A 21,266-nucleotide genomic window follows, 5' to 3' on the forward strand; every position below is an offset into this window, starting at 1 on the left:
TAGGTTTGTATTCTTTTCTGGGTTGTAAGATAATCACAAATGACTGGATATGTAATGCATAGCTCATGGGAACCTGTTTCTTAAATTTAACCTTACAATTAAGTATTCACCAGATATCTTTTTTATATTTTGCATACAAAGTATTTAGAGGAACATTCAGCTAAATTAACAAACTAAGAAAAAAATTAGAGCTTTTACAATCTGTCAGTACATTTCCGATGAAGACCTATCAAAAGTATAAAAAGACTAACAGCTGCAGATGAAAGCAAAAGGCACACACTAAAGCTGAATTGGTCTAATCCAAATGCTTGACTTACATAGTATGAACTTTCAAAATCCCACTAAATTCCTGCAAGAGAGGCTTAAGTCAGGGCTCCAAGGCAGCCTAATCCTTCAGGCCAATTATCTTATAGAAATGAAACAAGGTAAAACATTTTTACTCCTATACAATATTATCATTTCATCAGGAATAACAAAACAAGGATAAGATACAAATTTCAAAGAAGGCAATATAACTGTAACCTATTATTCTGGCAACTGATTACACACTATTTTGGACTTAAAAGGCAGTAATAACTATCAGTCATAACACCTGCTCTCTTTTTTCTGTTTGTTTTGTCTTGTTTTTGGCAGCACTGGGGTTTGAACTCAGGGCCTCATACTTGCTAGGCCAGCACACTACCACTTGAGCTACTGCATCAGTCCTGGGCACCTACTCCCTTAAAACATGTTCAGACGCAAGCAAAGAGAAGTCTCTTCCACATTAGTGTGTGAATACTAAAGAGGAAATACTAAGAGGAAACCTAATCTGGCCCAGGAATTTCCTTTAAAAAACAATGTTTCCCCCCAAAAGAAATTAGGTAGGGCAAGATGGACTTCATCTCAGTCAATAAAAGCTAAGCATTGTGGCACACACTTGTCATACCAGCTATGTGGGAAGCATAAACAGGAGGGCAGCCCCAGCACAAAGCAAGACCCTACAGTAAAAATACCTAAAGCAAAAAGGGCTGGGGATGTCACTCAAGTGGTCAAGTATCTGCCTAGCAAGACCCTGCTAAGCTCAAACCCCAGTTATCACCAAAAAGAAAAACAATTAAACCACGCCCATACCTACATCCAAAATAACATCTGAACAGTGGCAATATATCAATTACGGCAGAATACTGTAAGAGTTCAGAATACAGTTTAGATAAGATCTTGCATACTAACTGATATATGAGAGAAATGGGGAACATCATTTTGTCTCTCCTGATATAACCACTTTTGGATACTAATACTAAGACTGCAGTGTAGAAGATAAACACTGGGTCTTTTATAACCTGATAACTAACAGTGGTTGTAACGTATCTGTTGCTGAGAAAGGGAAAAAGAAATCCAGGATATCAGCAGGAAATGAGGCCAAAGCATTTATCCCTTGTTAAAATGCCACCTAAATGTAGTCATTTTTTACCCTTCCACAGAACAATGCCTAGTAACAGAGATCATACACTTAATAGTAAAAAAGGCTAAATTTTTAATTTTTTTTTAGTTAACATTTATTCAATTAGAAATATAATTCATAGGGCTCAAAATTCTAAAGGCTCCAAAAGGTATACAATGAAGTCTCCCTTCTGGCTCAGGTACTCCAATAATTTATTTCTCTTCCATAAAGGCAATCCGGGTACTTACTACAGATAACACAGATGTGCAAGGGAACCAATTCTAGTATAGGAGTCAGAATTGGTCTTTGACCAAATGCTTGCAGGCAAACATCAAGGAGATTCTTAATTACTAGGGGATTAAAACTTCTGAATTCTAGATACAAGCATACAGAAATGATCATATATTTAAATATCTATTAGTAGAAATTCCACTACAATTTTTTACAGATCATATCACGCATACATAACAGGCCTAAATCTGTGCCCTTCACCTGGGCCTTAAACATGAGCCTAAGTACCTGGCACAGTGGAGCACACCTGGAATCCCAACACTCAGACAGGAGATTTGCAGGTGTGAGGCCAGCATGGGCTACAAAGCAAGATCTTGCCTCCCCTCCTCAACCCTCCCAAAAAAAGTGAACCTAAGTACTATACAAAGTCCTCAAGAAGCTTTGTAGTTATTCCTGAGAAGCTTAAGTGTAAGCATCTAATGATAAAACAATCTGCGTTGAGGGTGGGAGAGAAAAGAGGAGAAAGAAAAATATGGAGGGGTTAGTGAGAAAGAAAAAGGGGGCATAGGAGGATCTTTCTGTTGTCCCATATACTGAGTGGGGTCCTCATGTTCAAAATTCTCACTCTAAACAGAGCCCTCAAATGGCTGGGGCATAAGGTGAAGTACATGACTTCTAAGAGAATTTTTTAACTTTTGTTTTCATTTTTATTTCAAATTCTATCACTTGTTAATCCTATCACTTGTTAATTCTATCACTTGTTTAATCCCCCCCCAAAAAAAAAAGTGACAAATGTTTTCCTGTTTAAAAATTTTTCTTCTGTTTGCAATTCTGGCTAGGTTTTCCTAAGCATAAAACTAAGCCTGAAAAGATAAACTTTAACAAAATGTTTCCAGTCCTTTAAATGTATCAATTTATATCTAACTGATAAGCTGATTGTAAATGATACTGATTTATAATCTGTTAGTCAAAACCTCATTATGATTTTTACACACATTACAAACAATGAACAAGTATAAATCTATGCCCATTATAATGTAGGTCTCAAGCCTTCCTTTTAGGTTAGCCTTGCTATTTTAAACAGCCTATTTCTATGTACATTTGCTGATTAGATAAAGCAAATGCTTAATTGAAACCCTTGTTTTCAGAAAAGTCCCCTAAATCTCTCTCTCAAATCTGATATGCACAGGAATCACTGGGGATCTTCCTGAAATGCACATTGTGATTGAGCAGGTCTGGGATGGGACCTAAGATTCTGCATTCTCAGCAGTTCACAAGTAATTGTTAATGTAGCTAGAACCTCACATACTTTGATACCAAGATCCCAAATCATTCTTTGAAAATTCAAGTTACCCATTCCACAATCACACAAGAACTGCATTTGTAAATAACTCAGCATGGTAATGTATACCACCTGTCTTTTTGAATACCTACTTAAATTGTCTTGGATTGGGGTTTCAGGAATTTGTCCAAATTTTCTATGAGCACCTCTAGCTGTTAAACCTAAAATCAATTACAAATACAGTCTACAGTAGTGCTTACCATCAGGCATGAGTTAACTTAGAGCTGATAGAGGCCAACATCCTAGTTGTTGTTGTTGTTGTTTTTAAACTGTTACATTATTCAAGTTAATTATGACTGCTTTATTGGTAATGGTAATTCTTAAATTCCAGGTCACACACTAGCTGAGGAAATTATATAACTAGTAAGGTTAAATGAGAAAAGGACAATTTTCAGCTTTTCATAAAGCTAACTATACACTGTTACATATGTATGTTTGCTATTTACATATGAATGTATTTTGGTGAATGTCCTTTCAAAAGTCCACTGAACACACTAAAAGATGACAGTCCTATATTGGTCACTTTCTCATCTCTTAACTTTTTAAATTGCCTTTCTGTTTTTCAAACTGGGGTTTCAACTCAGGGCTTTGAGTGTGCCAGGCAGGCACTCTACCACTTGATCTACACATCACACCTCCAGCCCTTTTTTAATTGCTTAATGCAAAAGACTGAGCCATCAAATAACTTTTCCACACCTATTCCTTGTCTGAGAAGTGGGGGTGATGGATTCTCTATAGGGTTTGTATGGATTTGCAGGATATCTGAGAACCACTTGAGGCCTTCTAAAAATCTTCCTACCAATTTCCAGCTTGTGACTTAATTTACTAATGGAACTATGCTAACTCTGGTGAGTACAATATTTAGACACATGAGATTCAGCATAAAGTCCTTGGAAATTTGTAGCCTAACATTTCAAGGAATCTACACCTTTTTTTCCTTCCCTCCTTTCTGAACAACCCAGAGTCTGAGCCAATGCCATCAGCAGAAAACCCCCATTGTCTGTTCTATCGGCTCAGCACATGACAGAGTTATACAAAGGTTTGTGGTATAGAGGAGCATGAGGATGAGTTTTATAGTCTGTAATTTACAACAGAAAGTAGCTATACTTCAGCTGAATTCAAGCAAGTATTCTTGCATTAATAACAATGAAAGAGGATGAAAGCTCTCAGGATCACAGAGTTCCAGAAGAAAGCCGTATTTATATTGTATTTAGAAAGGACAGCCTTTTAATCAGGCAAATTTCATATGTTCTGCATAAAAAAGAAACAATTACAATTATTTAGTGTGAAATTTCTCACCATCCCACATTCTATTATAGCAAAAGTAGAGACACACACAGCTGGTCAATTTAACTTTCATCTTCAGTTATTAAACATTACCTCAAGTCCATGAAACTCAATTTCTCCCCCAACTACACCTCTCTTCTAAGGAACACGAACACGAACACGAACACACACACACACACACACACACACACACACACACACACACACACGATGCATACTGAAGCTGTCATTATAGGAAACCAAAGTAAGAGCAACCTGTATTATGCATCTTGAATATACACCATGCAAGACAGAGCTAAAGGTATCTGGCTTGGCCTTCATTTGAGTTCATTTAGCATACCATGAGGAGACTCTTTTGGTTCAAAGATCTAGATTGCCTAATTAATAACTTTTTATAGGAATTTTAAAAGACCAAAATTGTGGGCTTAATAAATCTGCCAATATCTATACATGTACTCAGGTCCCCTGAACTATACACTCAGCTTAGTACAGATTGTTGTTCTCAATCTATGCTTAACTACTTTACCTAATATATAGTAAAGAACTACTTGAATACTTATTTTTTAAATTATTCTAGGCCTGGAAATGGCGATAGCGATGGCAATGGCGATGGCGATGGCGATGGCTCAAGCCTGCAATCCCAGTTAGTAGGAAGGCAGAGATGGGGAGCACTACAGCTCCAGGCCAGCCTGGGCAAAAAGTCAGTGAGACCCCATTTCAACGAACAGTCTAGGCATGGTGGTTTGCATGCCTGTCATCCCAACTATGTGGAAGGCATAGATAGAAAGATCATGATTCCAGGCCAGCCACTGGCAAAAATGCAAGAAATTGCTTGAAAAATAAAACAAAAAGGGCTGGAGGCATGGCTCAAGTTAGCAAACACAAGGCCCTGCGTTGAAATGTCAGTACCAGGAAAGAGGTTGCGGGGGAGGGTTTCTAGAAACCTGATAAAAATCAAGAATTTTTAGCTATTAATAGTCCTTTTGTCAAGACACATTTTATTAACTATTCAGAATGTAATAACTGTAATAATTTAGTTTTTTTAAAATCCATCATTACAAGTAAAGTCATTAAATTAATCTATTCAGATTCTCGTATAATTGCTAAGTGGAAAGTAACCTGTCCTAACTAGTAAAGGAAGCAAAGTTATCCTAATTTCAAAGGTGTTTTGAAAACAGATGGCTTTTGTCAACAATCCCCTGCTTTTTATGATAAATAATTCTACCACATATGCTGAAACTATACATAATCATGATTTATTTAAAATAAAGTAAAAAGGTATATAATTCTTACTGAATTCTGTATATAAGTCTTTAAGAAACATCCTATAGCACAGAGCAGAGTACCACAGAAGATCAGATTTAATCAAACTGGTACTTGTCTCTTAAAATCTAGAATATACTTTTCACTTCAGTGACTTGGTTATCATTATATTTCCAGAAGCCAGTTTTTAATGCTTTTGTCTAAAAAGGATATGTTTGATATCTTTTTCTATTCTTCTCTCTTCCAAGAGAAAGAAGATAGAGCTGGCAGAATGGCTCGAGTGGTAGAACACCTGTCAAACAAGTGTGAAGCCCTGAGCTCAAACCCCAGTGCCAGAGAGAAAGAGAGAACAAGAAGCAAATGGGTAATTTTGAATATAAGGGAAAAAAGTCAATAGGGTTTATGTAAATCAATATCGTTCAAAAGCTAGGGTAATTATGTAGGTTACAGTCTTGAATCTGCAATTTACCAGCTTTGTGACACACTTCTCAGTTTAATTAATTCTAAAATTAAAATGTAGAAACTGTTTCCATGAACAATTTTAACCTATTAGAATTTTTCCATCCCCGATCATAAAACGACAATACTATGGCCACAAATTCTTTAAATGTTATTTTCAACGTTTTTATATACATATTTCTTTCACACAATAATTCTATGATTGTGACATTTATAGTAGTACTTTCACTCTACAAATAGGTAAACAGTCTCTCAGATAGTTAAATGGCTTGCCCAAGACCTCAAAAGTAAGAGAGAAAGATGGAGACTGTCAACCTTGTTTAAGAGTTTCTCCTACTACACTACATAATTTTGATCTGAGAAAGTCAGGTGCTATTAAAAAGTCCATTTTTGGCAACCAACTGTTAGTTCTTACTGGCAATGTAATAATACACACCTATACTCATTTTATGTATTGGCATTACAAAGAAATGAAGATTTGATTGCAAAGAATTATCCTTAGAAGCCATCTGTCAATGTCTGCTACCTTTTGGTAACGATATTAAAACCCGTTTTTAAGACATCAGTTCTCTTTTTCAAAACATGCTTAGACAGGTCTGTACAGTGCAAGTAGGTACACAGAACACATCCGTACCAGAGCCCAAAATAGACCATCCCATGTGGCGCTCCTGAGGTTTGAGATAGCACTAAAGAAATTTACTCTGCAAATCTGCTGAGCAGACTCTCATTTTCCATCTTATGCATAAGAAAGTCTTGAAGCTCCTGCTTTTTTGGAAGTTGATTTTCTTACGGAAGGTTGTCTTATCACTTCTGTTATAGGTTAAACAGTTCATTATCCACATGTATCTCCACAAATTTGTGATGTCAGGAAAATCACCAACTTTTAGAGTCAGAAGGAATCGTAATAATATTCTAGTTCAAGATTTGTACTTTACATGCTTTAAGGCAAGCACTGGATGAGTCCTGACTGAACACCCCCAAAAGAACTTCACTGTCCCAGTCTGTATACCTTTACCATAGGATAATGAACCTGTTATGCAGCTAGAAATTTAATGGAAGGGACAAAAGTTTTAACTTTAAATAGTTAAGCATAAAGGTTGAGAATTCTCTCTAGATTTCATTTTTCCGTATTTCTATTCTACAATAGAATCATGTGCTGAGTTAAAAATTCAATTTTGACTGTATGGGTTTATTTAGTACATTCAAGTATTTTAAATTTTAAAAGTACAGGTTAAAAAGTACAAATGAAAGAAATGTTAAGGAGATTCCAAGATGGTGACTAGGGGGAGGAAGCAGAAAGCGTGCATCCTACAGTAAAATCTTGGAGAGACGCTGGAGACACACCTTGCAGGAAAAACCACCAAGAAAAGGCAAAACTCCAACACCACCACACCCCTAGCCCACGCATAGCATCCCTACTACATGGTAGACGGAGTAACCAGGAGGGCTCCCACGCCACCAGATGCCAGCTCCTACCAGCTCAAGTGAAGCAGACCACCACGTGAGCTAAGCGGCACACGGTACTCCCACAAACAACCCTGGGCCAGATCAGCATAGCCCCCTGGACAGACTGACCCCCACCCAGGGAAAAAAAAGAGAACAAACCACACTGAATAAGCAACAACAACAACAAAAGACACGTAGCAAAGAGAGCGGAGGACCCTGAACACCTAAGAGGGGAGGAGGGGCACTACCTCACAGAACTGTAAATACACAAGCCAGCCTGAGAAGGCAGAGTGCGTCCCCCGCCTAGCAACCTTGGAGTGGGAAAGCTTGTAACAATGACTGTGGAGAGGAGGGTTCCACTGGAGAGCAGGGAAGGGGCACTTCCCACATGACCTGTAAATAAACAAGCCGGCTAGAGAAGGCAGGTGCAGCGCCACCTCCTCCAGTGTGCATGCAGAAGGGAAGGCCTGTAAAGGCATGTCACAGTGGCTGTCAGGCCCAGGAGAACTCTAAATAAACAAAGCCTATGGAGCTAGGTGAGTGTCAAGCTCATTCCTGAGATCTGCAATCAATAAAGCCTACAGCACCAGCTCGCTGACAGCAGCAGGCAGGTGGACGGCAGCCTCAGACAGACATTCACAAAGCTGTCTCCAGACTCTTTTTTTTTCCCTTTTTTTCTCTTCCTTTGATGAGACAACAACGGAACTAGAACCAGAAGATGAAGGACTAACTGAAACTGTATTGCATTTGAACTTGCAATTTTGTTTTGTTTTGTTTTTGTTTTTCTCTGTCTTATTTTTTGTTTTCTTCCCCTTTGATGAGAAAACGACCAAACTACTTCTGAGACACTATCTCCAGGATTGGAGGCTGAGGGACTAACAAAATTATTAAGAGTGAAACTTTACTGCGTATGAATTTAGGAATTTTTTTTTAAATCCTGTGTCTCTCTGATGCCTGTTTAGCTTATCATTGATTATTACACTATCTCTCCCTATTTATTTCTTTGGCACTGCTTTTTTGTTGTTTGTTTTAGTTGTTTGTTTTTCCCTTTTTCTTTACCTTTTTTACTTTCCCTCTCCTCTCACCCTTCCATTCTAGATATCACCATTGTTATTATTACAAGCTAGACAATACTGAATTACACACAGTACAGGGACAGTAACAATAACAAGGGCAATGACAGGAAGATGGAAAAAACAGGAAATTCCCCGCAGTAATAAATTAGTACAGGAACCAGAGGGAAATGAAGAAAACAGATACTCAAATCCAGACTCCAACAAAACAAAGACAAACTAAGCCAAAGAACCCAATGAAGCCCACAAAAACACTCTAAAAGAAGAAATCCTACAACTAATAAATGAGAATTTTATAGAGATGATACTGGATATGGTCAACCAAAATGTACAGGAGACACTCAAGAAATTCCAAGGCAACAAAAATAGAGAACTTGACAAAGCACAGAACAAATAAAAGAAACTATAGAAGCACTGTCTAAACACCAAAGTGAAACAAAGAACAAGATAAAGAGATAAATGAACTCAGGGCGAAAATACACAATATTAAAGAGGAAGTTATGGAAAACCTCAGAAAAAAGAACGAAACAGAAATGCAAAACAAAATGGAAGGCCAATCCAGCAGAACAGAACAAGCAGAAGACAGAATGTCAGAACTCGAAGATGAAATGGTAATTAAAGGAAAAACTGAAGAACTACTACTTCAACAACTCAAGACCTGTGAAAAGAAAATGCAAGAACTTACTGATTCCATCAAAAGACCAAACCTGTGAATCATGGACATTGAAGAAGGAGAACAGGTGCAAGCAAAGGGAATGCATAATATATTCAACAAAATAACTACAGAAAATTTCCCAAATCTAGAGAAATCTATGCCCATACAGGTGCAGAAGGCCTCCAGAACACTGAACTGAAACTGAGCAAAACAGAACTTCCCCCACGGCATATTATCATTAAAACGACAAGTACAAAGACTCAAGAAAGACTACTGAAAGGTGGAAGAGAGAAAAAACAAATAACATACAAAGGTAAACCCACCAAAATCATAGTAGTCTTCTCAACAGAAACAATAAAAGCAAGAAGAGCTTGGGGTGACATCTTCTGGGCACTGAATGAAAATAATTTCAACCCTAGGATACTCTACCCAGCAAAACTATTATTCAAAATAAGTGGAGCAATAAAAGTCTTCCATGATAATCAGAAACTAAAACAACATATGACCTCAAAGCCACCACTACAAAAGATTCTAAAAGGGATTCTGCACACAGAAAGTGAAACCCAACATAACCATGAAAGAGCAGTCAGTACCAAACTACACGAAAAGAAAAAGTAGAGAGTAACATACATTTAGGTACACACAATCAAACTTTCAAACAACTAAGACAACTAAATGACAGGAATCACCACATACCTGTCAGTACCAACACTTAATGGACTTAATTCCCACATCAAAAGGCACGATTTGACAAACTGGATTAAAAAGGAAGACCCAACAATTTCTGGATTACAGGAGACTCACCTCACCAACAGAAATAAGCATAGGCTTAGGATGAAAAGCTGGAAGAAAATTTATCAGGTCAATGGCCCCCAAAACAGGCAGGAGTAGCAATACTTATCTGTGACAAAGTAAACGTCAAACCTACATTGATCAAATGAGATAAAGAAAGACATTGCATACTAATAAAAGGGGAAATAGACCAAAAGGAAATAACAATTATCAACCTATATGCACACAACGTCAACACACCTAATTTCATCAAACATACCCTGAAGGACCTAAAAGCATATATTAACCTCAACAAAATGGTCGTGAGAGACTTTAACACCAAACTGTCATCAATAGATAGGTCATCCAAACAAAAAAATCAATAAAGAAATCCTAGATCTAAAATATACCACAGATCAGATGGACCTAGTTGATGTCTACAGAACATTTCATCCAACTTCTACACAATATACATTCTGCTCAGCAGCCAATGGAACCTTCTCCAAAATAGATCATATCCTAGGGCACAAAGCAAGCCTCACCAAATATAAGAAAATACAAATTATACCATGTATTCTATCTGATTACTGATTACAATAAAATAAAACTACAACTCAACAACAAAAATAAAGAAAAAAACATGCAAACAGCTGGAAACTGAATAATTCATTGCTTAATGAACAAAGGCTTATTGATGAAATAAACGAGGAAATTAAAAGGTTCCTGGAAGTCAATGAAAATGAAAACACAACCTCCGGAACCTACTGGACACAGCTAAGGCAGTCCTGAGAGGAAAGTTTATAGCCATGAGTGCATATATTGAAAAGATTGAAAGATCTCAAATCAATGACCTAATGATACATCTCAAACTCCTACAAAAACAAGAACAAGCAAATCCCAAAACAAATAGAAGGACAGAAATAATAAAAATAGGAGCTGGAATCAATGAAATAGAAACCAAAAAAACCATACAAAGAATTAATAAAACAAAAAGTTGGTTCTTTGAAAAAATAAACAAGATTGATAGACTCCCTGGCAAACCTGACCAAAATGAGGAGGGAAAAAAACCCAAATTAGTAAAATCAGGAATGCAAAAGGGGAGATACACACACGATTGATAGACTCCCTGGCAAACCTGACCAAAATGAGGAGGGAAAAAAACCCAAATTAGTAAAATCAGGAATGCAAAAGGGGAGATAACAATAAACACCAAGGAAGTCCAGGAAAAAATCAGAGACTACTTTGAGAACCTATATTCAAATAAATTTGAAAATCTTAAAGAAATGGACAGATTTCTAGTTACTTATGATCATCCAAAACTGAACCAAGAGGATGTTAATCACCTGAACAGATCTGTAACACAAAATGAAACTGAAGCAGCCATCAAGAGTCTCACTAAAAACAAAAGTTCAGGACCTGATGGATTCTTTGGTGACTTCTGTCAGACCTTTAAGAAGAACTTATACCAACCCTCCTTAAACTGTTCAACGAAATAGAAACGGAAGGAAAACTGCCGAACACATTTTATGAAGCCAGTATTACATTTATCACAAAACCAGGCAAAGACACCACCAAAAAAGGAGAACTATAGGCCAATCTCCTTAATGAACATTGATGCAAAAATCCTCAACAAAATAATAGCAAACCGAATTCAACAACACATCAAAAAGATCATTCACCACGACCAAGTAGGCTTCATCCCAGGAATGCAGGGGTGGTTCAATATATGAAAATCAATAAATGTAATAAACCACATTAACAGAAGCAAAGACAAAAACCACTTGATCATCTCAATAAGTGCAGAAAAAGCCTTTGATAAGATCCAACACCATTTCATGATAAAAGCTCTAAGAAAACTAGGAGTAGAAGGAAAGTACCTCAACATTATAAAAGCTATTTATGACACACCTACAGCCAGCATTATACTTAATGGAGAAAAACTGACACCATTCCCTCTAAAATCAGGAACCAGACAAGGATGCCCACTAGCTCCACTCCTATTCAACATAGTACTGGAATCGCTAGCCACAGCAATTAGGCTTGAAGAAGGAATAAAAGGAATACAAATAGGTAAAGAAACTGTCAAAATATCCCTATCAGCAGACGATATGATTATACCTTAAAGACCCAAAAACTCTACTCAAAAGCTCTTAGACACCATCAATAGCTATAGCAAGGCTGAATATAAAATCAACATAGAAAAATCCATTAGCATTTCTATACACTAATAATGAACAAACTGAGAAAGAATATATGAAAACAATTCCATTTACAATAGCCTCAAAAAAAATCAAATACCTAGGTGTACACCTAACAAAGGATGTGAACGACCTTTACAAGGAAAACAATAAACTTCTGAAGAAAGAGATTGAGGAAGACTATAGAAATTGGAGAGATCTCCCATGCTCATGGATTAGTAGAATCAACAAAGTAAAAATGTCTATACTTCCAAAAGTAATCTACATATTTAATGCAATTCCCATCAAAATCCCAATGGCATTCATCAAAGAGATTGAAAAATCTACTGTTAAATTTATATGGAAACACAAGAGGCCATGAATAGCCAAGGCAATACTTAGTCAAAAGAACAACACTGGAGATATCACGAAACCCGACTTCAAACTATATTACAAAGCAATAGCAATAAAAACAGCATGGTACTGGCACAAAAGCAGACATGAAGACCAGTGGAACAGAATAGAGGACCCTGATATGAAGCCACACAGCTCTATAACCAACTTATCTTTGACAAAGGCTCTAAAAATATACAATGGAGAAAAGAAAGCCTCTTCAACAAAAACTGCTGGGAAAACTGGTTAGCAGTCTGCAAAAAATTGAAACTAGATCCATGTATATCACCCTATACCAAGATTAACTCAAAATGGATCAAGGATCTTAATATCAGACCACAAACTCTAAACTTGATACAGGAAAGAATAGGAAATACTCTGGAATTAGTAGGTATAGGTAAGAACTTTCTCAATGGAACCCCAGCAGCTCAGCAACTAAGAGATAGCATAGATAAATGGGACTTCATAAAACTAAAAACTTCTGCTCAACAAAAGAAATGGTCTCTAAACTGAAGAGATCACCCACAGAATGGGAGAAAATTTTGCCAGCTACACATCAGACAAAGGACTGATACCAGAATATATAGGGAACTTAAAAACCTAAATTCTCCCAAAATTAGTGAACCAATAAAGAAATGGACAAGTGAGCCAAACAGAACTTTCTCAAAAGAAGAAATTCAAATGGCCAAAAAACACATGAAAAAATGCTCACCATCCCTAGCAATAAAGGAAATGCAAATTAAAATCACACTAAGATTCCACTGCACCCCCATCAGAATAGCCATCATTAGCAACACCACTAAGAACCGGTATTGGTGAGGATGCTGGGGAAAAAGGAACCCTCTCACACTGCTGATGGGAATGTAAACTAGTACAACCACTCTGGAAAAAAATTTGGAGGCTTCTTAAAAATCTAAACATAGATCTTCCATATGATCCAGCAATACTACTTTGGGGATTTACCCAAAAGAAAGCGACACAGGTTACTCTAGAGGCACCTGCACACCCATGTATATTGCAGCACTATTCACAATAGCCAAGTTATGGAAACAGCCAAGGTCCCCCACTACTGGCGAATGGATTAAGAAAATGTGGTATTTATACACAATGGTATTTTATGCAGCCATGAAGAAGAACAAAATGTTATCATTCAAAGGTAAATGGATGGAACTGGAGAACATTATTCTGAGTGAGGTAAGCCTGGCCCAAAAGACCAAAAATCGTGTGTTCTCCCTCATATGTGGACATTAGATCAAGGGCAAACACAACAATTTTGATCACATGATAAAGCGAGAGCACACAAGGGAGGTATGAGGATAGGTCAGACACCCAAAAAACTAGACAGCATTTGTTGCCCTCAACATAGAGAAACTAATGCAGATACTTTAAAGCAACAGAGGCCAATAGTGAAGGGGGACCAGGAACTAGAGAAAAGGTTAGCTTGAGAGAATTATTTGAGAAGGTAACACATATGTACAGGAAAGCATTGCAAATCAACTCCTTGTATAGCTATCCTTACCTCAACTAGCAAAAACCCTTGGTCCTTCCTATTATTGCTTATACTCTCTCTTCAACAAAATTAGAGATAAGGGCAAAATAGTTTCTGCCTGGAAGCAAGGGAGTAATGGGGGAGTTGGAGGGGTTGGGACGGTTAAGGGAAGGGGTGGTGGGAAGGGGGGAGAAAGGACCCAAACATTGTATGTACATATGAATAAAATTAAAAAATAATAAAAAATTTAAATGTTACATTTAATACTGTTTGGTTCCATCTTAATGAACTCCTACTTATTCTTATCCAAAAAACAAAAACAAGTATAAGGTTTTTTTGCCTTTCCATTAAGGTAGTGTTGCCTTTATCAGGATATTTGTCTTAAAGCAGCCCTAACAAATCCAAAAAAAAAGAAAAAAGAAGAAGAAGAAGAAGAGGGAGGGAGGGAGGAAAAAAGGAAGAAACAAAAATTCCCACAAAGAATCACATCTCCATGGGAGGTGAGGACTTGCTGCTACAAGCTGATGTGCTAGAAGTCAGATTCCTCCTTTGTAAAGATTCTACCAAATGTATACAGTTAGTGTCCTTATCCACAAGTTTCACTTCCTGTGGTTTCAATTACCTATAGCCGACCACAATAAAAAACATCAAATGGAAAACTTCAGAAGTAAACAATTTCTAAGTTTTACGCTGTTCATCACCCTGAGCAGCATGATGAAATCTCATGCTGCCTGCTCAGTGCCTGCCCTGTCATGAATCATTCCTTTGTCCTGCATAGCCATATTGTACATCAGACCTCCTCCACTTTCCATGTCCATATATTCCACATTCATAGACTTAACCAACAGGGGATCAAAATATTTTTTAAAATATAATGTCTGTACTGAGCATGCACAGATTTCTCATTTGTCACTGTTCGCAAATATTACAGAATAACTATATATATAGCACTTATTTTTTATTACATATTATAAGTAATGTAGAGAGCAGTTAAAGTATTTGGAAGGAAGTACATAGATACATGTAAATGCTGTACCATCTTAAATAAGGGACTTAATCATCCACAGATTTTTGGTACATGAGGGGGTCTTGGAACCAATCCCCCTCTATGGATACCAAGGGATGACTGTATACATTACCCACAGTTCCATCTTAATTAATACCTACTTATTCTGGTCACTTAGTGGACATCTTACTTATCAAACGGATTGTTAAGGTACCGTGCTTATGTTCAAGTAACCCTTACCTAGTAAACCTAACAATATGTCACAATGTCCATGTCTGACTTCATCTCATTACTTAGGCATTGTATCATCTCAGATCATCAAGTATGGTACAGTAAGATATTTAAGGGATAACTTTTCATATAGTGTAGTGTTACAGTTGTTCTATTTTATTGTTAATCTCTTACTAATTTTATAAATTAAACTTTATCATAGGCATGTATGTATAGAAAAATATACATGTATATAGGGTCAGATAGTAATCATAATTTCAGGCATCCACAGGCAGGTGGGGGTGACTTGAAACATACCTCCAAAGAATAAGGGGAGAGTGATTCACGCCTATAATCCTAGCTATTTTGGGAGGCTGAGATTGGGAGGCTCCCAATTCAATGGTGTGTAGAGGATGACAGTCATGAGACTCCATCTCAACAGAAAAGGGTGGCTTTGGTAATCCCAGCTATGGTGGGAAGTATAAAGTACAGTCCAGCATGGGCAAGAAGTGAGACCAGAGCCAGAGCCAAAAAGGCTGCACGTGTGGTTCAAGCATCAGAGCACCACCCTAGCGAGTGTGAAGCCCTGAGTTCAAACCCCAGTACCACCCAAAAAAAAAAATTCAAATTTTACAAATGTTTTCTACAATTGTAAAATTTTAATCTAAATATATCCAAGTGCTCTAGGATGCGAATCTAAAGCTTCTATTCAGCCTCTCTCCAGCTTCTATACCCAATTCTCATCACATTTTAAAAAAATATGGAACCCAAAATTCTAAGACACCACTATAAAAGCCAAGAAAGCTGACTCTAGAAAGCTGGACAATGATGCCTGGTCATCCTTTACTCAGATATGAAACATAACAAAATTAATAACAAAAGAAGGAGGAGAGGGAAAAATGAGTTGCCACTTGAACAATGTTAAGAATCCAAAAGAAAAAAATGTTAGTGTTTTGATTCAAACTATAGAAGATGATGGTGGACTATAGAGAACCCATAGTTCTTGAGGGAATGTTAAGATTCTGCTTTTGAAAGAGATTTTATTTACGCAAATTTCATTAATTCCATTTATAATCAAATAGAATATGAGTTGCTTTAATTATTATGAAATTAGTACAGTACTATAATTTAAAACAAAACTTTAAGCTTATGAGGGTATCATTTTTAGAGCTATATTTTCATAGAGTTTGGCAAGTGTTTCTTGTTGAACTAAGCCTAGTTTTTACTTACACACTTATAGTACTATATTTTCTTAAGAAAAAAAATCCCATCTCTGAGTATTCTCTAATTCATGCTTTTTATTAAATCTAACAAAATTTCCCAGGCTTCCTTCATTTAAAATGTTCACAGTTGAGTGTATTTTCACTTTTAAAAACACATATCCTTCTAGTAATACAATCAATTAGATCAAGTTTTCTTTAGTAACCAGAGACAAAAGACCTTGCTTGTGAAGCAAGGGTATTTTTATTGAACAACCACTACCAAAAGCACTGTGTCAAATAATTTCACTTTCAAAGGGTATTACAATCTAGTCAGTCAAATATAACCAAAACTATTTCCTTTTGCTTAGATGAGCAACTTGACTTTTTAATCACTTTAATATGTCAGTGATTTAAAACACAGAAAGAGAAACAACAAAAATCCAGTAGAATTTAAGATCTTTAACCAAAATCTAAAGATTGAAAGCTAATCTTGAGCTCTAACAATTCTTAACAGTTCAGATGAGACTGGGCAAGTTCAGGGTGGTATTGCTGCAGACCTCCACATTTCAGTAACAAGGAAGTTAAAGCAAATGATAAGCAGGGAAGCAAACAAACGCAGTACTGATTATTAAACTCTGAATTCAACGTGTCAATATTTATACTAAAAGAAAAGGCTGGGGAAGAACTGAGACCAACAGCCACAACTCAATTCTTTTTTATGCAACTAGGTTTTATGCCTAAAGACAAAGAAGCTGTTCTCTTGTTTCATTCTGCTTACCTCTACAGAGCTTGCTATGGGAATGCACAAATACATGTTAATCCATGTATTTCAAAAAAAAAAAAAAAACACTAGATAAACTAGATATCTTGCTACATCATACAAGTTTAAGGTATTTATATATGACCATGGAAAGAATTAATGGCTGAAAAAGAATAGCAATCCTATGATTACCTGGAGTAAAAGGTGATTCAGTACTCTCTAAAATTTAGAACTCGGAACCACTGGCCAAAAGCCCATTAAAAGATAAGTTTCTAACACAGTTTATGTTGCTCTGCTTGGTAAAAAGATCTTAAAAACACAACATAAACTAAGCAGGAAAGAACATCAGGATGGATATCATTAGTAATGGAACACACAATGTCTCACAGGACACATTTACATCAGACCTTAAGTACTCAGACCCAACTATAGCTTCAAAGGTCAAACACCAGTAGAATTCAATTTGTGAAGGGAACAATGAACCAGTTTCAGAAGTAACTAAACTTTGTTCCAAAGAGATAAACAATATTATTTAACTTCAAAGTTGATACTACCCTACCTCAGGTCAAGAGTATGTGACTCACTTAAGAAGAAATAGAAATAAATTAGAATATTTTCCACAGTAAGGCTCAAAGCTCATTTGGAAGATATTTTTTAATCCCCTTTGCAAAACGATATACAAGCATTACTGTACTTCTAAATTACCTTGCTTTCTTTTAACTGTTATCCGAAAGTGTGATTAAAATAAACGTTTTTAGCTTTATCCAGTGCATGAGAAGTGGATTCAATGCCTTTGTTTTTTCATTTATGGATACTTATCACATATAAAAAGAAACAAACATTGATTATATGGTAAGTACCAGACCAGAGTCAGCACCTATGTAACATTCATTCTTTTGCTTTTCAAAGGCACAGAAGACACAGGAAACATCACTTTGTTCCCCAATTTCAAAATTAGAGGACAATTTATAATTAATTAAAGGAACATTCTGGGTCTTACAAGTAATAAATATGGGAATCAAGATGGCCCTCAAAGAACAGGAGAGCAGAACAGGTCCTGAGAGGGAGGAGTATGCCAGTGGGAGACGGAAAAGGATCAGGAAAGGGAGGAGAATGGTGAATGCAGTGCAAAAAATGTGTACACATGTATGTAAATGCAAAAATGATACCTGTTTAAACTATTCCAGGAATCAGGGGAGGAAGGTAAAGAGAACTGGCAGAAGGAGTTAATTCAAGTATGATATATTTAATACACTGTAAGAACCTTTATAAATACTACAATGTACCCTCTTCCCAATACAATAATAAAGGGGGCGGTGTGAGAGGATGGCCCTCATTTTGGAACTTCACAGGATCATCATAGAAAGCTTTTTAGGTTTGTCTGGTATCTGAATTTTCTTTCATTGAAAAAATTAATTCCATTATCGATATAAATATAAGCAATTCTAGCTTTTTAAAAGAAATAAGATTTACAGAAAAGTTGTTAGGACACTTCAGAAAATTCCCACTTCTGGGAGCCAGTTTCCCTACCATTAACATAGCATGCCAGTATGGTATGTTCGTTACAATTAATGGGCCAACACTGATACAATATTAACTAAAGTACACACTTCATTTAGATTTCCTTAGGTTTTTGTTTTTGTTTAAACCTAATTCATTATTCTGTTCCACGACACTACATTACATTTAGTTGTCCTGTCTCCCTACTCTCCTCTAGCGATGGCATTCCTTCAGTCGTCCCTTCTTAATAACCTATTCAGGATGAAGTGTACTTGGTCAGGTATTTTGCACAATGTCCATAAATTTGGGTTTATCTGATGCTTTTCTCACGGTTATAATGGGTTTACAGGTTATATAGTTTTTTAGGAAGACCACAAAGGTAAAGTGCCCTTCTTATCACATCTTATCAAGGGTACATGGTATCAACATAAATGATCACTGTTGACAATCTACCTGGTTGACAGTGTTTATTACAGTTCTCCATTTTAAAGTTACTCCTCTCCGCCCCTTTCCGTACTACACACAGGTCACAATTAAGGTTTCTCCCCTCAAGGGAAGAATAGCTATATAAATTATTTGAATTCTGCATAACAAATGTGTTTCTTTCTCCCCCTTTTCTTAATAAATCACTAACTACATTAGTGTGGAATCGTGGATATCTGTTCTATACTTTGGATTACAACCTGCTGTACTTTGTTACTCAAACTGTTAGAGCATGACCACTGGGAGCTCTTCCAATGGCCCATGTCCTGGTGGAGACCAGGCATGAACCCTGGACTGGGAATAATGGAGTTTGCACAGCCTCTCCATGTAGAAGTTTGCACAGCCTCTTCTACCATTATTTTTCCCAGTACCTGGTGTCTTGACCTTTGTGCTCACATCTCCTTCAAGAATATAACCTGCTGTGTCCACATACCAGCCCCCTGATGCAAAACTAGATAAAGTACCAGAACTGTTAGGAAACTCCCTGATGCCAGATTAATCAATACCTTAGATAAGGTGTCCTGCATGCCTTGATGATTCCAGAACTGATGTGTTGTAATTAAGCTTCTATAGCCTTAGGAAAATTAGCCCACCAAACCTCATTCCTTTCACCTTGCACCAAGAATTGTTAAAGCTTGATTTTTACCTGAGTCTTTTCCTTGTACTGACCTATAAAATAAACACTCTGGCTCAGGTAGGCGCTCAGGTTTCCCATCAGGAACGTGCAGCCCTCCCGTCCCCAGCTTTTCTGTTTTAGGGAGCAGATTCTTGTGATACTCTTGAATAGCCCTACATTGTACATTGGTTTGATCACTTCCTCCATCTTCCCCCACACACCCCATCCCATTTAAAGCAATTACAAGAAGTTTCATCATTCTATTTCCTTTATGTTATGAAGCCTATCAATACTCTTCCTTCATGGAAAGCTTGTGAGAGTGGCAGAGGGAGGAAAACTCCACAGGAGAGGAGGGAATACCCACTTCCCATGTGAATATGTCTATATGTCTGTGTGTGTCTAATTTCTCATTCCTTGCCGCTTTCAGGTTCACGCAGCATACCCACGCAGGACTCGAGCAGTGTCCTTCTAAATTGCCCTCATGATCTTTTTTTTTTTTTTAAAGCACTTCCTCACTTTCTGGCACTGAAATGTGATCCAAGCTCGTTTTGTGTATTTCTTGACCCAGCACTAAACTTGGCCATTTCTCCCTGAGTCCCCTTCCATTCACTGGAGAATACCAGTGCTACATCTTCCCTATGTACCTCCCCACCAAACAGATAAATCTGTGTCTTTTTGTGCTTGACAGATAAAGTCTTTTTGTCACTAACTAATACTCCACTCTCTGGATATACTACAGTTTGTTTATTTTCTCACCTGTTGAAGGACATCTTGGATGCTTTGGGTTTCGGAGATCACAAGAGAGCTGCTTACAAAATGTGGGTTTTTTAAGGATCTAAGTTTTCAAAGGGTGTTTCAATATAGTAGGTATCATCTCTTCTTCCTGAACAGTCTTGCAATTCCGTTACCATCTACTTAAAGCCAGCAAAATTTCTCCTCACAATATGGTGTGTCCAAGAAGCCTCTAATTATCACGTATTCTTTTCACTTATATCTGCTAGCCACTCTTTTCAAAGTACACCTATTAATTTAACACAATCAAATAGCATTTACTATGTGCCAAACACTGAACCGGGACTAAAAGAATAAAACAGTGGTGTTTGCCTTCAACGAAGGATCTAAAACAACTTCCAGTTAGTTCATCTGGAGCATAAGCTACCACAGGTGTGTTTCCTAGGAAAAGCAAGCTTGCCCTGGCTGGAAGCCACCCCTTCCTGCAGTAGCTGTCTTAACTTCAAATAAAAGCTGGCGTGAGTCTCCTAGGGAATACGAAGTGCCTGTGTATTTTCATTTGAGTTTTTCCTCTTCTCCCACCACTCTTCATCTGAGCTGACTAAATGTCTAGCTTTTCAGAGGTATGAATAGCTTGGCAGATATTCCATATCTGGTGGTATGGATGATAAAACCATTATCATTCTTCTCATCAGAGTCAATAGGCATTTTTGAACACTCTTCCTTCATGACAATGTATTCTTTCTTGCAT

General features: G+C 37.0%; 1 protein-coding gene and 1 pseudogene across 3 annotated transcripts in view; one reads left to right on the forward strand and one right to left on the reverse strand.

Moving 5' to 3' along the window:
• Positions 1 to 21,266, reverse strand: part of Zfand3 (zinc finger AN1-type containing 3) — a 313,724-nt gene that overhangs the window by 134,786 nt on the left and 157,672 nt on the right. The gene's annotated exons all lie outside the window — the stretch shown is intronic.
• LOC109678863 (high mobility group protein B1-like) overlaps positions 1 to 21,266 on the forward strand; it is a 96,958-nt pseudogene that overhangs the window by 25,436 nt on the left and 50,256 nt on the right.

The sequence above is a fragment of the Castor canadensis genome, chromosome 8 (genome assembly GCF_047511655.1).
Source record: "Castor canadensis chromosome 8, mCasCan1.hap1v2, whole genome shotgun sequence".
Taxonomy (NCBI): domain Eukaryota; kingdom Metazoa; phylum Chordata; class Mammalia; order Rodentia; family Castoridae; genus Castor; species Castor canadensis.